This window comes from Macrobrachium rosenbergii, chromosome 46 (assembly GCF_040412425.1).
Source record: "Macrobrachium rosenbergii isolate ZJJX-2024 chromosome 46, ASM4041242v1, whole genome shotgun sequence".
NCBI classification, from domain to species: domain Eukaryota; kingdom Metazoa; phylum Arthropoda; class Malacostraca; order Decapoda; family Palaemonidae; genus Macrobrachium; species Macrobrachium rosenbergii.
In genome coordinates this window covers 21,684,174-21,701,673 of record NC_089786.1, presented here as the reverse complement: position 1 = coordinate 21,701,673, position 17,500 = coordinate 21,684,174, and positions in this window count along the sequence as shown.

Here is a 17,500-nt window from a genome sequence, read left to right as displayed (position 1 = left end):
TATATATATATATATATATATATATATATATATATATATATATATATATATATATATATATATATATATTTATATATATATATATATATATATATATATATATATATATATATATATATATTTATATATATATATATATATATATATATATATATATATACATATATATATAATTTACACAGCAGATAGAATAACAGTATAACAGAATTTTGTTACAAATTCTAAAAAAATAAACAATGCAGCATTAAAAGTGTATATATATAAAAAAAAACAAAATCAAAAGTAACAGTTCCAGGGCACACAAACACAGACTCACCGAGTTGCAGAAATGGGTACTACTAAAGGTAAGCAGAAAACATATACCAAAGAAAGACTAACCAACATATTACGGGGTTGAGGACAATTGAGTGTTCAACTACAGAACTGTTTTTTTTTTTTTTAATAATAGGCTCTAAGATCATTATCTACATCCCATATGTAATTCCTCGACAGTGTAAAATGTAATTCTCACCCGCCCTCCAATTCTTACATTTATTCAATTATAGAGGAGTATCATCTCAGTGTTATTCTTACCTAGAATCATTTCATCCCAGGAGTGTTTTCGATGCCATTACCAGCATAGCCGTGCGTCTGTGTTCCTTATTGCCTGTAAATGTTTTCCTACCGGGGCTAATATAATTATTACCTAATTAGCTCACAGGTCCATATGCACATGGCCAGTATTCGTAATTGTAATGCGTTATCCAATTCACTCAATCATTGCTGTTGTGTAAATTCCAAGCTAACTTACTTTAGTGAAAGTGTCCAGTTTCCTTGGTAATTTCTTCCATGTTGTGATTGTAAACAATAAATTACTGTTAAGAAACCCATTTTCACTTGGCGACCTACCATTTCCTTGTCAATTTTGCATTTCTTTAGTTCATGGGCTTACAAAGTTTTCTTGTAAGGATAAAATATTTCAAGGCCCAGTAATCCGCCACCCTCTCTAAGCGTGACAATGTATTAATATATATATATATATATATATATATATATATATATATATATATATATATATATTATATTATATATATATGACAATGTATTAAAAAATAAAAAAAAAAAAAAAAATATATATATATATATATATATATATATATATATATATATATATATATATATATATGTATGTATATATATATATGTATATATGTGTGTGTGTGTGTGTGTGTGTGTGTGTGTGTGTGTGTATATATATATATATATATATATATATATATATATATATATATATATATATATATATATATATATATATATATATATGGTTGTGAAGCTGTGCCCAGATGGCAAAATAGTCAACATCGTGGGTGCTTATGTCCCTCAAGCAGGATGTGATGAAGTTGATGAAGTGGCATTTTGGGAGGAAATGGACTGACTGTTGAGTGAAATACCAGCAGAAGAGAGATTAATTATTGGTGGTGAGATGAATGGACATGTACGAAGGACCGTTGAGGGTACTGAGAGGGTGCATGGTGGCTGGGGGGTTGGAGAGAGAAATGACGACAGAGAGAGTTGTGGAGTGCACAGTGTCACTTGATTTGGCTATTATCAACATAAAGCCTACAGTATAAAATTGAAGTGAGTAATTAGTATGGGTTATACTTTGAATGCAATATACTAAATAAATAATAGCTGTTACTGAAATAAATTGCAATGGTTGAATGGTATAAATATAGTAATTATTAAAAATTGCAGTAAATTACAGTTCACCTTCATACTAAATTATAACCTGATTAGAAAAATAAAGTGCTTCTTTTCCAACCCATAATAAAGTTATGTTTAAGGCTTACAGAAAAAATCAACCAAGAAAAAATATTTTTCACATCCCTGTCCTTTTCCAAAAACATCTATAATTTTGTCCATATCTTCTTCAATCACTCTGTTAGCATATTCTCTTTCTATGTTTGATAAGTGCTAGGCAGCTAACTCTTGCTTGAACCATGGTGCAGTGAAGGTAGGATTTCAGCCTACGAAGTCCACTGAAAGACCTCTCTGCTGAACATGAAGCAGCAGAGAGGACAGCCAAAATAGATACAACCTTCATGAAGTTGGGTACCATTTCTGACAGTTCATTTTCGTGCAGAAACTGAGCAACATCTGATGTTGTCTTGAGGAAAACTCCTTGTTGCTTTTGCTTAAAGTTAAGGAAAAGTCCCTGTTCTGCTTCCATCACATCCTTGTCTAGGCCATAAAAGTTTGCAACTAGTTCATAGTCACTTTGTGATGGTGAATCACTTATTGCAATAGCACCAAGAGCACACAGATCATCTTGGTCATTACCCTTAAAACGAACTTTCAGTTCTGACAGGACCTTGTCAGTTGAATTGTAATAAGTGTTGATACGATGAGCTGTACTGGTATTAGTGGCTGGGCATCCATCCCTGTCAATTCTCCAACAAGGGCTTGCAATCGATGAGATGGTTTTCTTCGAGGTATCCGTGAATCACAGAAGTTGAATCTTGTGTTTTCAATCCAAGATTTTATGTTTTTGCCAGTTTGGTAAGCCCTTTGCAAGATCTTGTCACAGCTATCATCATTACGACATTCTTCCAATGTCCTGATGGTAAGATCTGCATTTCGACGAGCAGTGATGAAATCCATATTTTTGGACTGTAAGTATCTGCTCAGACTATTAGTGTTTGAAAGAATGACTTTGAGGATACAGAGTCCAAGAATGATCTCAAAGTCACTGATTGCAGAAAGAAGTGCACGACTGTCAGAGCGGTCTTGGGATATTTGTCATCTGCTAGCTGAATGAGAGCTTTAACAATTCTCTCAATTTGCTTGTTCACGGCTTCTCACCTGCATGACCATCATGTGATACTTAAAGATTTTAAAGTGAGTGGTAAATGCTCAGGGTCAGCTTTGATGTCCCCAAAGAAAGCATGTCATTTTAGGCTAGCTTCAAGAAAAGTATATAAAATTGCTCATGGTTGTCTGTTGTGAGTGGGACCTCTATAGTATATTTTATTCGCTTTGTTAATAGCCCTCTCAATAATGTGTGGTGGATAGAGCAGTTGCGTTAGGTGTTGGAGGATCATGTTGAATTCTTTATCTAGGTACCCATTTGAACATATCCTAAGTCCTCTGAGGAGTAAGTTGCACCCTACCATGATCTTTACGGAGGCGTCGTGGTAGCTTAAGAAATGAATGCAGGAAACAGCGAAGGTGGGTTTTCTATATACTGTAAATGCATATCTGTTCTGTTCTCTTATGATCAGTACATCCAAAAAGCTACCAAACAACTCAGGTCTAATAATCCCTTCATTTTCCATTATCCCAAATCCATCGGGAGTTCGCTCATTATCGTATACTTAAATAACAAAGGGGAAAACGCCGGAGTTTACAAGATACTGTGTAGCAATTGTAATGACATTTATGTGGAGGAGACAGGTAGATCGCTCTCGCAAAGAATAACAGAGCACAAAAGATCAGTACGTTACACTTCGGAGAGTTCGGAGATTTTCCTACATATCAGAAATACAGGACATATCCTAAACTGGAGTGGGGAGGGGGCGGGTTTTCAGAAGTAGCTGTCCATACAAAAGAAAGATGCTGGAATCTGCTATCATCAATCAAACCAACAATATGAACTTGTCAGGAGGACATTGGAAATCGGACGACATCGACGCTTTAATCCTCAGACCGCTCCTGAAGAAGGTGCTCCAGAGCACACGACCACCAGAATCGACGCCAAATGGGAGTTAATGGGCCGAAAACCACTAGGGAACAGTTTACTCTCCTCCTTCTTAGGAAACGGTCACCTGCATACCATCGGAGACTTAATGCCAAAGCTATATATGCTTTGTATATATACCCTTATAACATTTCATCTGTCCATATTTTTTCAGTGAAGAGGGGCACAGAAGGAAGTGCCCGAAATATATGGTTGCAACGTTCAAATAGTGTTTTATGGGACTTCTTATCTTCATATTACACTGTAGTATTACAGTAAAGACATTCATATATATATATATATATATATATATATATATATATATATATATATATATATATATATATATATATATATATATATATATATATATATATATATATATATATATATATATATTTGGGTATTTTTTTAAGCAAAAATCTAACATCCTAGTGATATTCAATCATTTACCTTCATTTTGCAACAACGGGAAGTCTTAGCACAATATTTCGATTTAGTGAATTTTTGAAAAATATTTCCTTACCTCCGCACGCGCTAACTCTGCTGAAAGTCTCAGAATTTCTTTAGTCACTTTGTCGTAATTTTTTCACTGTTTTCTATTAGGTGTTACACAAAGTGTTATACATGAAAATGTGAACAATGTCAAGTAGAATACAACACAAAATAACTCATGGTTGTAACTTTTATCATTTTTGAAGTATTTTCATATAAATCACAATAAGTGCCAAATTTTCAACATTTGGTCAACTTTGACTCGACCGAAATGGTCGAGAAATGCAATTGTAAGCTAAAAATCTTACATTCTAGTAACATTCAATCATTTACCTTCATTTTTCAACAAACGGGAAGTCTCTAGCACAATATTTCGATTTATGGTGAATTTAAAAATAAAACCTTAAAAACTTTTTCCTTACCTCAGCGCACGCTAACTCTGCTGAAAATCTCAGAATTTCTTTAGTCACTTTGTCGTAATTTTTGCATCGTTTTCTATTAAGCCTTACATAAAGTCTTATACATGAAAATGTGCGCAATTTCATGTAAAATAAAACAAAAAATAACCCATGGTTGCGGCTTTTATCAGTTTTGAAATATCTTCATATAAATCACGATAAGTGCAAAATTTCAACCTTCGGTAAAATTTAACTCGACCGAAATGGTCGAAAATTGCCATTGTAAGCTAAAACTCTTACATTCTAGTAATATTCAATTATTTACCTTAATTTTTCAACAAACGGAAAGTCTCTAGCACAATTTTTCGATTTATGGTGAATTTTTGAAAAAAAACTTTTTCCTTACCTCCGCGCGCGCTAACTCTGCTGAAAATCTCAGAATTTCTTTAATCACTTTGTCGTAATTTTTGCACCGTTTTCTATTAAGCGTTACATAAAGTGTTATACATGAAAATGTGCGCAATTTTATTTAGAACACAACACAAAATAACTCATGTTTGTAGATTTTATCAATTTTGAAATATTTCATATGAATCACGATAAGTGCCAAAATTTCAACCTTCGGTCAAATTTGACTTGACCGAAATGGTCGAAAAATGCCATTGTAAGCTAAAAATCTTACATTCTAGTAACTTCCAATCATATAAATTCATTATGCAATAAACGAGAAGTCTCTAGCACAATATTTCGATTTATGGTGAATTTTTGAAAAAACTTTTTCCTTACCTCCGCGCGCGCTAACTCTGCTGAAAATCTCAGAATTTCTTTAATCACTTTGTTGTAATTTTTGCACCTTTTTATATTAGGCGTTGCATAAAGTGTTATGCATGAAAATGTGCGCAATTCCATTTAGAATACAACAAAAAATAAATCATAGTTGTTGCTTTTATCAGTTTTGAGATGTTTTCATATAAATCACGATAAGTGCCAAAATGTCAACCTTCGGTCAACTTTGACTCGACCGAAATGGTCGAGAAATGCAATTTTAAGCTAAAACTCTTACATTCTAGTAACATTCAATCATTTACCTTAATTTTGCAACAAACGGGAAGTCTCTAGCACAATATTTTGATTTATGGTGAATTTTTTAAAAAACGTTTTTTTTACGTCCGCGCGTTACGAATTCACGCATGCATCATTTTGTGATAATATTTTCTCTGTGTTGCTTTGATCGTTTTAAAATTTGTTATATACCAAAATCATCCCAATTTAGTGTACAATACAACGAAAAAAAAATAACTCATTAGCTTTAACCATTTTGCTCACAGCGCGATTTGTATACAATTATATATGAAATATTTTTTTTTGCGCTGTCAAATATTCCAATATTTATATATGATAATGATATTTTTTTTCATTTCTGATGGTTGCATACTAAACTTCAGGCAATGACAAAAAAATGAGCCAAAAATGAACTCTTAATCTTGAAAAATAAGCGTGCTGTGATTTTTTTAAAAAACTTTCTTTCCGCTTCGGCGCTAACTCTCAAACCTCGCCGGCATACGGCAGACACTTTTGTAAATAGAGGCTCGGCGTTTAAGGGCTAGCAAAGAAAATACAGCCAGGAAAAGATACCAAAAGAATGGAGAGAAAGCTTTATTGTGCCTGTCTATAAACAGAAAGGTGACATCCAGGATTGTGCAAACTATAGGGGAATAAAGCTAATATCTCACACCATTAAAATCTAGGAAAGAAAAATGGATCAAAGAATTAGAGAAAAAACATCTGTAGGTGAAGAATAGTTTGGTTTCATGCCAGGAAGAGGAATGACAGATGCAGTGATTGACCTCTGACAGATGATGGGAAAGCACCAGGAAAAGCAGAAAGGACTGCACATAGTATTCATAGCTCTGGAAAAGGCATATGATAGAGTCCCACACCAAGTGGTTTGGAGGTGTATGCGAGTCAAGGGAACACCAGAGAAGTATGTGTGGCTGGTCCAAGATATGTTTGAAGGAGTAAAAATGCAGGTTAGAAAAGTGTTGGGTTAACTTAATGGACACCAGTAAGAGTTAGTTTACATCAGGGATCTGCTTTAAGTTCATATCTTTTTGAGCTGCTAATGGATGTGCTATCTCAAGGAATAAGAGATCAGTTCCCCTGGTGCATGTTGTCTGCTGATGACATCGTGTTATGCAGCACCAACAGAGGGTTAGTGGGGTCAAAACGAGAGCAATGGAGGAAGATACTGGAAGACAGAGGATTAAAGATCAGTAGGAAGAAGACTGAATACCTAAGTTTTATTGAAGATCAAGACCCCAATGTTAGTATGGAAGGGACAAGGTTGTATTGAAGATCAAGACCCCAAGGTTAGTATGGAAGGGACAAGGTTGAACCAAGTAGAAAAATTTAGGTATCTTGGTTTAGCTGTGGCTGATGATGGAAAATTGGATGTAGAAATAATACACAGAGTGCAGGCTGAATGGAAAAATTGGAGTAAGATGCCAGGTGTCTTGTGCTGCCACAGAATCATCATAAAGGTTAAAGGAAGAGTGTAAAATACAGTAGTGAGACCAGCTTTGATGTATGGAGCAGAAACATGGCCAGTAAAGAGAGTGGTAGAGATGAAAATGCTCAGGTGGATGTGTGGAGAAACAAAAATCGACAGGATAAAAAATGAAAGAATAAGAAGAACTACTAAAGTCGTAAAACTATCAAAGAAGGTCCAGGAAAGAAGACTGCAGTGGTATGGCCATGGAATGAGAAGGAATGGATTATATACAGGGAATAGAGTGATGCAGATGCAGGCACCTGGTGGGAGAGCAAAAGAAAGACCGAAGCAAATAGACACGATGTGTTTGACCGAACCAGGCGGAGGAAAGCTGTCAGAAACATCGAACCCACATAGAAGTGGGAAAAACTGCAGAGAAAGAATAAGGATATATATATATATATATATATATATATATATATATATATATATATATATATATATATATATATATATATATATATATATATATATATATATATATATATATATATATATATATATATATATATATATATATATATATATATATATATATATATATATATATATAATATATATATATATATATATATATATATATATATATATATATATATATATATATATATATATATATATATATATATATATATATATATATATATATATATATATATATATATATATATATATATATATATATATATATATATATATATATATATATATATATATATATATATTTATATATTTATATATATATATATATATATATATATATATATATATATATATATATATATATATATATATATATATATATATATATATATATATATATATATGACTATTTATCACATCAGAGAGAGAGAGAGAGAGAGAGAGAGAGAGACAGACAGACAGACAGACAGACAGACAGAGCGAATTGATATATAACTATATATATATATATATATATATATATATATATATATATATATATATATATATATATATATATATATGCTTAAAAATCACAGTGGATGCACGTGACTTCAGTGTATAAGCGAATCCCATTTTTGCCTGTCATTTTCCTGTGGGATTCGCTTATATATACGGTACATATGTATATATAGCGCAGCAAAACTTACACAATGGACTACTAAGTTTTTCCAATGTACCTCCACTGAAGTTCTTCTGTACCGTGGTCAGACGTTTTGCTTGTATTCTGTATTTTCATATTTATATGTACTTAAGGCTAATAAATGGCACAAAAATTAATAATGTTTTGCATTTTGGGTCATTAGAACCTATGCATGGAGTTGCTTGAATGTCTGTCAATATATCTTTGAGTTCATGTGCAACTTGGTGGGTGGATGAACACTGAAATTTTGCTCAAGGAATTAATCATAAAACTTTTCGAGGTATAATTGGCATTTATCTTTTTTCCTGACTGCCCTAAATAAATTTTGACAGTATTGAAAAAAATATCTCCGAAATTACCAACACAACTGGACCATGATGAGGAACAACAGTCGTAAAGGCAGCCGTAGAACCGCAATGCTCTCTCGCAAAAAAAATATATAAATAAAGCGATAATACATTCCTGTCCAGCAAAAGCCCATACGTGCCCATGTTTGCATTCTTCCACTTACGAGTCGTAGATTTTATCTGTACGATAGTTCTTTCGTTGTTTGACGTTCAATAACTTAGACCTTGCAAAATACACTCTAGTGCAGAGCAGATCCCTGAATGGATTACATTCGGTTTTTAACATACCTCGACTTGATTTTTATAACACTTGAGTCTGAAGATGTCCACTAATCCAATAGTTAAAAGTTAAGTATACCTTAGTTTAACCAGACCACTGAGCTGATTAACAGCTCTCGTAGGGCTGGCCCGAAGGATTAAACTTATTTTACGTGGCTAAGAACCAACTGGTTACCTAGCAACGGGATCTACAGCTTATTGTGGAATCAGAACCACATTATAACGAGGAATGAATTTCTATCACCAGAAATAAATTCCTCTTATTCTTCATTGGCCGGCCGGAGACTCGAACTAGGGCCTACCCAGTGCTAGCCGAGCACTCTGTCGACTCATCCAACGAGGAGCTAATCCAATAGTTAAACCATTATTTATGTCTTATGAAAAAATATAGTGATTCCGCAGAAAACAGCCGATGCTTGGGTGATTATTTGGACGTGAGACTAAGCACCTGTAAGAAATTACGGTTAGAGGGATGTTTCAATCTCCTCAGCATATCCTGTAAGCACCTTCACACATATACATACATTTGAACGTCAGTATTTGTGTGTGTCTGTGTTTTTACACGTCTTTATCTGCATATTTTGATAACAAAAATAGTTAGAGATTAGTTACAGATATTGTAAGAGCGATATTACAACATATGTTGAGAAAGGCTATGTTAAAGAAAGTGACGTAAATACTATCACAAAATTCTATATTAAAACGTTCAGAGATAGATGGAAAGATGGACATATAGATAGAGAACTGAAGTCAGCATACTACATATTCCGTCTATGACACAGGACGTGATTCAGTTATCGTTTTGATTGCATGCATTCACGCTTCCTCCTGTCTGCAGACTTTCACGTTTGATTTTTCAAGTATTGCGGTAAAGAAATGAATGCTACACGGTCCCCCCATCAAAACGACTAATAATAGTCTATTAACACCTTCAATGAATATAAAAAAAATGCGTCAGAAGAAAATCGTGATTTCTTCTGCAGCCAAAGGTTTGGTGATAGGGGAACGTACTTTGTAATGTTTTGACTTAGTCCTCTCAGAATTTTTATTTCCATTGACCTGTGCGCAATTCTTTCTAACCTGTTAAATTTTACAAGCGTACATCTCAGCAAAAGAATATCTGGATGTCTGATGCTAACTTTTGTGATATTTTAGTGTCAGGCCAGTTCAAACAAAATGAAGATATTATTACTTTATGAAATTATACGTTATCATTGTTCTTAATACGCAGACCTCGTACACGAGACAATAAGAAGCCAGCGAGTTCCATAACTAATTTCTGCCGCATTCCTGTTAGCTAATCTGATATCTTGTTTTATTTTATTGAATGGTAAATTAACTTATAAATACCATGTGAAATGTGGTCAGCTACAATGAAAGATCCTAGAAGGGTTAATACAACAACATTTTATTACTTAATTACCGTGTATACTTAATACAAAACAACTGAAACTAATGTATTTTGTCGCATGCCCGATAAGACAAAACTGGAACAATTTTTAGTCTTCTAAATTAGGAGGAAGAAGGTTTTTCTTCAATCAGACTGCCTTATAAAGGCTTTAAATAAAAAAATGTACAAAATAATTTATTCAGTGTCCAAAGCACTGGCGCAAAGGAAAGGCAAAAGAAGAGCAAAACCAGTAGTATATCAAAACTTGTCAGTGCATTCTTGTGCATTTCATTGCAAATTAACACTGGTAAATAATTCAGGCAAGGTCATCATCAAGCAGAATTGTAGAGAAAGGGAAGAGAGAACTTGAGAACTTGTTTGTGTACCGTGAATTTTAAAGACCAAAGGCTCAAAGTGCTTATTATTTACCGTAATTAATATCGCTGGACACTTTCTCACTTTATATTCACCTTCAGTGACAAGTTCGGCTACAGTTAGTGTACAATATTTTTTTTCGCTCACGTGAAGTCAGCTGATATAATTAAAAACCGTTACTAACGAAACGAAAGTTTTGACCAGCATATATATATATATATATATATATATATATATATATATATATATATATATATATATATATATATATATATATATATATACATACATATATATGTGTGTGTGTATACACTTATGGATCATGTAATTTCAGACACCATGAGAATTTTGTGTATGGCCATTTTGATCATAACTTCCCTTCAGTATTTTGCTAAACTGTTTTTAACTTTTAATGATTAATGGAGCCTCACTGCTCCAAGGAAGTGTGCTCCAAGGAAGTGTAAGCCAGTTAGCCTTGTAGAGTGGGAATTAACATGAAAACTAAAGCCTATCTCGCGTCCGAGGCCTTCTGAACAGCACATTTTGCTTTAGGCAGTGTTTTCTCCACAGATTCGATTTCCTCTGACTTTTTTAAATTTTCACCTCACATTATAAGTAATCTTTCCTAGTTTTATATCCAGAAATATTAATCGGAGTTGCCTCCAAAGTTATCCATTATCAGAGTTGTTGCTCCAACCTTGTTTTTTTCTCTTTAATAGCTATTCTTGTTTTTTTTATCATTGCAGCTTAAACGTTCCCTAATTCACCTCTCTCTCTCTCTCTCTCTCTCTCTCTCTCTCTCTCTCTCTCTCTCTCTCTCTCTCTCTCTCTCTCTCTCTCTCCTATTTTTTTTCCTAGCAATTACTGCATGGCCCTCTTTCACTTCTTCGTTCTGTCATAATTCCATATACAGGGCATAAAAAACCTAGATTGTCATCAGCAATAATTATACCAGAAAATGTCTTTGGGCCTAGCAGATTTAATTTTGTTGGTTTGTGGATATCTAGTTTCACGTGTTGTGGAAATGAGGCTCGAATGGTCCCTTGGTATTGCAATGAGATTTATGTTTATATCAGTTTCCATTAAATAAAAAATGACGTTATAGATGCCTCATGCTAAAAAGTTAATGATCTTTTTCATAACTAGAAAGGAAATGATCTGCGTATCAAGTTAATTTATTAACGAAAACATTTTGTATATCGAAAAAAAAAGGGCATCTACACTTAAGCTCTGATTCTGAATGATGTATGATTTTTATTTTTATTTTTTTGGGGGGTCCTAATAAATTGATAACCGACAGCAGACTCATTAACTACCTTAAAATGTCATACACGATCAATCAGGCAATCAATTAATACGTTAAAGATCATTATCATTATTGCTTTTTAGGGAGGGTGGGATTAATGCCTGAATTTTGACCTCATTTACTTAAACTGCAGTTGACATGTCATGCGATTTACATTTATTTATGGCAGTAACCTGGTCACCTCTCTCTCTCTCTCTCTCTCTCTCTCTCTCTCTCTCTCTCTCTCTCTCTCTCTCTCTCTCTCTCTCTCCTGATCATTTTTTGAAGTTGTTATAGCCGAGTACCGTTTAATCACCGCATAGATCTTTAATGTCTTTCAGCTGAAGAGAATATTTATGAATATTATTTAGGAAAGCCTTATGAGTGTTGTCCTCAATAATTATTGCACAGAATTTTAATCAGAGTCAGCAATAAACAGGAATTTTATGATAAATATGACTTCAAAAACTTTTTTTCTTCCCTATCCGTTATTATTACAAAATAAAAACTGTGCAGATATTCTTTATCTCGTCTAAAGAGGTTACGTTCTATTAATTGTCAGTAAGAGCGTCTCTGTCTGATGGTTTTTAAAGATACTTTTGTAAATTCTTAAAGGAGCACTTTAATTTTACATATTTACATCTAATACTACGTCAGGAACTACAAGTGTTTTAATTAAAGATTCCTAACAACGAAATGACAAAGCTATCTCTAAGCATTTTACCATTACCTCTCCCCTCCCACCCCCTGGTTCTGTTGTTTAAAGCGAGAGGAATATTAAGTGTGAAAAGCAAGTGTGTCTCCAGTATAAGTATTTATGGCAGAGAGCAGCCGAAGTCAAGCCGAACCCTAAAACCATTTATCTCAAGAGAGAAAATTGAACTTCACAAATGCGTTTCTCAACTCCTGCTTATTTTTCGTTTCTTGCGGAATATTCCTCCGACGTTGAATAATATCCAGCATCCAGTTTGCCCTAAAACAGTTCGCAGGATGCTTTCGAATCACAATAAAGCCTCATCACTCATTTCTTTTATTTTCAGACATGTTTGCTTTCTATTTCTTTCACTTCCTATTTATTACATTTCCGTGTGCATTTGTTATTTAGGCTAAATTTACCCTTACTTTGAAATTCTTTAAAGCAACAATATCAAGAGTAAACAACTAGAGAATATTTTCTATGCATCTTTAGGTTATTTACATATAAACTGGAATATATATACATATATATACAGTATATATATATATATATATATATATATATATATATATATATATATATATATATATATATATATATATATATATATATATATATATATATATATATATATATATATATAATGTATATATGAATATACTGTAGATAGATAGATAAATACACAGCCAATTAGAGAGAGAGAGAGAGAGAGAGAGAGAGAGAGAGAGAGAGAGAGAGATAGAGAGAGAATGGCAACTTGAATAGCATTTTCACTTTGACCATTGCAGACAACAGCAGATGATCATTGACATTATTTCTATCACATATTAGTTACAGCCTTGTTATTATTGACCTCAAGACTGGGGTTCTCTATCAGCCATAGGTTCTCCATGATATAAAGCCCCAGAACCCTATTCATGCCAAATATGAAGATATTTGGACAGTTAACTCCAGAAGGTGTCTCACCTCTGGCAGTGTTCTTCTGGTTTCATATGATAGCAATATATATGACAAAATTCAAGTTGTGGTTGTATAGTTTCCTCTTTTTTAGGAAGGCTAGGTGGTCATGTTATCATAAAAAAAAATTGAGTACTAAATCTAATATACCTGCCTATTTTGCTATGTTTCTGTTTTACTGTGTGGCTGTAAAACTTGAATCGTCTTCAGAGGCCACTCATAAATCCCTGTATCCTTCCATGTCGATTGCCTTTATAGCAGTTCCTGTGCTTCATGTAACCATCTTACAAAAAATTTAAAATACACTGTTAATACAATGATTTTTAAGTGACTTTCGAGTTGATTTGGACAATTCATTAGGTCACCATAGTACATTCTCCAAAAATAATTGTTGTTTGACGAGGTCTCTGAGGGTCAGCAGGTCATGGCAGTACAAAGAAACATTTAGCTGCCTTCTTGTTACGTTGCGTTGTTTTGTTCGTGGAAGCACTAAAAAAACCTGTGTATTTCTGATTGTATAATTTTGTCTTCTGTTAATTTGTTTGTGAGCAGCAGTTGTATTCTGTCCAGCTCGGCAAGTATCGCTTTCCACGTGATACAGTGGGTGAAGGCCCCTCGCACATATGATCGGACTGCTGAACGTTTATATGCCTGGGGGCACTTACTTCTCCCATTGCCTTTATGCGTGCCTCCGTGTCATATTTTCTTGACCATGTGTTTACTAACACGTCTAAGAATGGCAGTTTTTGGGCTACGCTGTGTTCTAATGTGAAATTCAGCACGTATTTTTCTGCAAAGATGTCTCAGTTTCTGTGTATCTCCCACCATACAAGTTGTGTAGTTTATTCGAGTGTCTGGTATCTAATGTTGCCCCATATTGCCTTACCTCCGTCCTAATAGTGTTCAAGATCTGCTGTTTTTGTTGTTCATCTGCGACGTCGCACATGGTCTCCCATGTATCCCTCTTTCTCTGTTGCAATGTTTTTAATTTGTTGATGTCGTCTGCAATCCTCTATCGGAGAATTTTTTCTACCTCCTTCCAGTTGCGTCTCTGCCCACCACTCTTCTTTATGTCTTTTGGTCAGAGTTTTCTCTTTCATATGTTTTGTTGTAGGCAATCGCCTTTATGGCACTGACTTCATTGATACTGACTTTTCCATATTTTCTCACTTCTGCTTTCAATCTTTCTTCAAAATTCTGGATAAGGGCACACAGTCGGGTGTGGTTTCCATTTATTTCACTTGCTGCGCAAGATACAATGACCACATTTCATCGCAATAAACAACAAACAAGACATACAGACACGGAAAGACATCTTTACAGAAAAATCCGTGCTGAATTTCACCACAGAACACAGCGTAGACCAAAAGCTACCATTCTCAAGCGTATTAGTAAATACAGTGACAAGAAAATATGACACGGAGGTATACGTAAAGGTAACGAACGGCGGGCGTTGCCTTAATGGGAGAGGTGAGTGCCCCGAGGCATATAAATGGTTTAGTAGTCCGTTATGTGCGTCGGCCCTTCACCCACTGCACCACGTGGAAAGCGACACGTGCGGAGCTGGACAGAATACAACAGCTGCTCACAAACAACGGATTTGAAGACAAAACGATACAATCAGAAATAGGCGAGTGTTTTTACCGTTTCTACCAAGAAAACAACACAACATAACAAGGCGATAGGGCAACAGATAACCATATATTACCTGACGAATTTTAACAACGAATACAGCAACAACAGCCACATCATCAAGAAAATGATTAAGAAGGAGTCAAGTCAGGAGCCCCCTGCACCAACATAAACATCGGGTATATTTCAAGCCCAACCTACTGGCATCCTTTGTAATGAAAAACAGCACCTGTAGATCCACGCTGAAGGAGATGACTACCAATGTGGTTTATGAATTTATTTGCCCATAGGAGGAATGCACCCCTTCCACATCAATTTCACTTAGATGAAGATTAATTGCATCGTTACAAGACAACAACAGAAGCTCTGTGTATAACAACAAACAAGCCGTCCCTAAACGTCCAGATGGAGGGAGATAGGAGCCCTACCCTCTCACCGACCCAGGGACAGGAGACAGGGTTAAGGTCATCTCTAAAACAAGGGCCGCCTAAACATCACAGACAAAGAAATTAATAATTGTATTAACAATATAAGAAGTCGAAGTAGAATGCCAGACTAGTACAGTGATGTAGTTACACTATGTAATAACATATTATGTAAACAGAATGTAAATAATTACCCACACCTAGTGAACTAAGAATTGTAAATAAAAGTAATAACAACTCCCCCCATCCAAAACTGCTGTCCTCTAGGGGCTGTAAATAGAATAAAGGGTGTTTTTCTGCTTTAGTTCTTGCTTGACAAAGCCTACGACACAGGCGAAAAGAACTGTAGCAAGTGAAATAAATGGAAACCACACCCGGCTGTGCGTCCTTGTCCAGAATTTTGAAGAAAGATTGAAAGCAGAAGTGTGAAAATATGAAAAAGTCAGTATCAAAGAAGTCGATGCCACAAAAGGCGATCGATTACGAATATATATATATATATATATATATATATATATATATATATATATATATATATATATATATATATATATATATATATATATATATATATATATATATATATATAGAGAGAGAGAGAGAGAGAGAGAGAGAGAGAGAGAGAGAGAGAGAGAGAGAGAGAGAGAGAGAGAGAGAGTGCACACACTACTGGAAAAGATCTGGGATGTAGAGGAAATGCCAAGGGACCGGAGCAATAGTTGGACGATTAGAATGTAAAAACAAAAAGGAGACGTGTTAAACTGTGGGGACTACAGAGGAATAAAGCTTTTGGAGCATGTATTCAAGAATAGTAGAATGAAGGTTGAGAGAGCTGATAGATATACATGAGCAGCAGTTTGGGTTTGTGAAAGGAAAGAGCAGAGTGGGTGCTGTTTTTATAGTAAGACAAGTCCAAAAGAAGTATCTAGAAGGAAACAGGAAAGTTTGCTTGTGTTCTGCGGATCCTGAAAAGGCGTATGACAGGGTACCAAGAAGAGTAGTCTATTGGTGTTTGAGAAAGAGAGGAGTACCAGAGAAGTTGGCAAGGTTAGTGAAGATGATGTATGAGGGTGCAAGAACTACTGTACACACAAAATATGGGGAGACTGAGATATTCCCATTAAAGCTCAGAATGAAGATTTATAAGACAGTTATCAGGCCCGTACTATTATATGGGGCAGAAACCTAGACACTTAAGAGGAAAGAGGAGGGACTGTTGGAAAGAACCAAGATGAGGATAGTAAGATGGACTGCTGGAATATCACTACTGGAAAGGAGGGAGAGTCAAGATATAAGAAGAATGTGTGGGATATGTAATGTAAAGGAGAGGGCTACGGAAGCTCGTTTGAGATATTATGGCCATGTAATAAGAAGAGAGGAGGTGGAACCAATCAAGAGAGCTAAGAACATGCCAGTGATGGGGAGGAGGAGGAGGAGTGTGGGGCGTCAACGAATCAGATAGATGGATGTGGTGAGGAGGGATATGGCCGTGGTGGGACTGGGGGGAAGAAGATGCTAGGAATAGAAACAGATGGAGAAAGTTGACTCAAGCAGCCGACCCTGCTATACAGTGGGACTAATAGGGTCGAAAGAAGAAGATATATATATATATATATATATATATATATATATATATATATATATATATATATATATATATATATATATATATATATATATATATATATATATATATAGATATATATATATATATATATATATATATATATATATATATATATATATATATATATATATATATATATATATATATATATATATATATGTGTGTGTGTGTGTGTGTGTGTGTGTGTGTGTGTGTGTGTGTGTGTGTGTATGTGTGTGG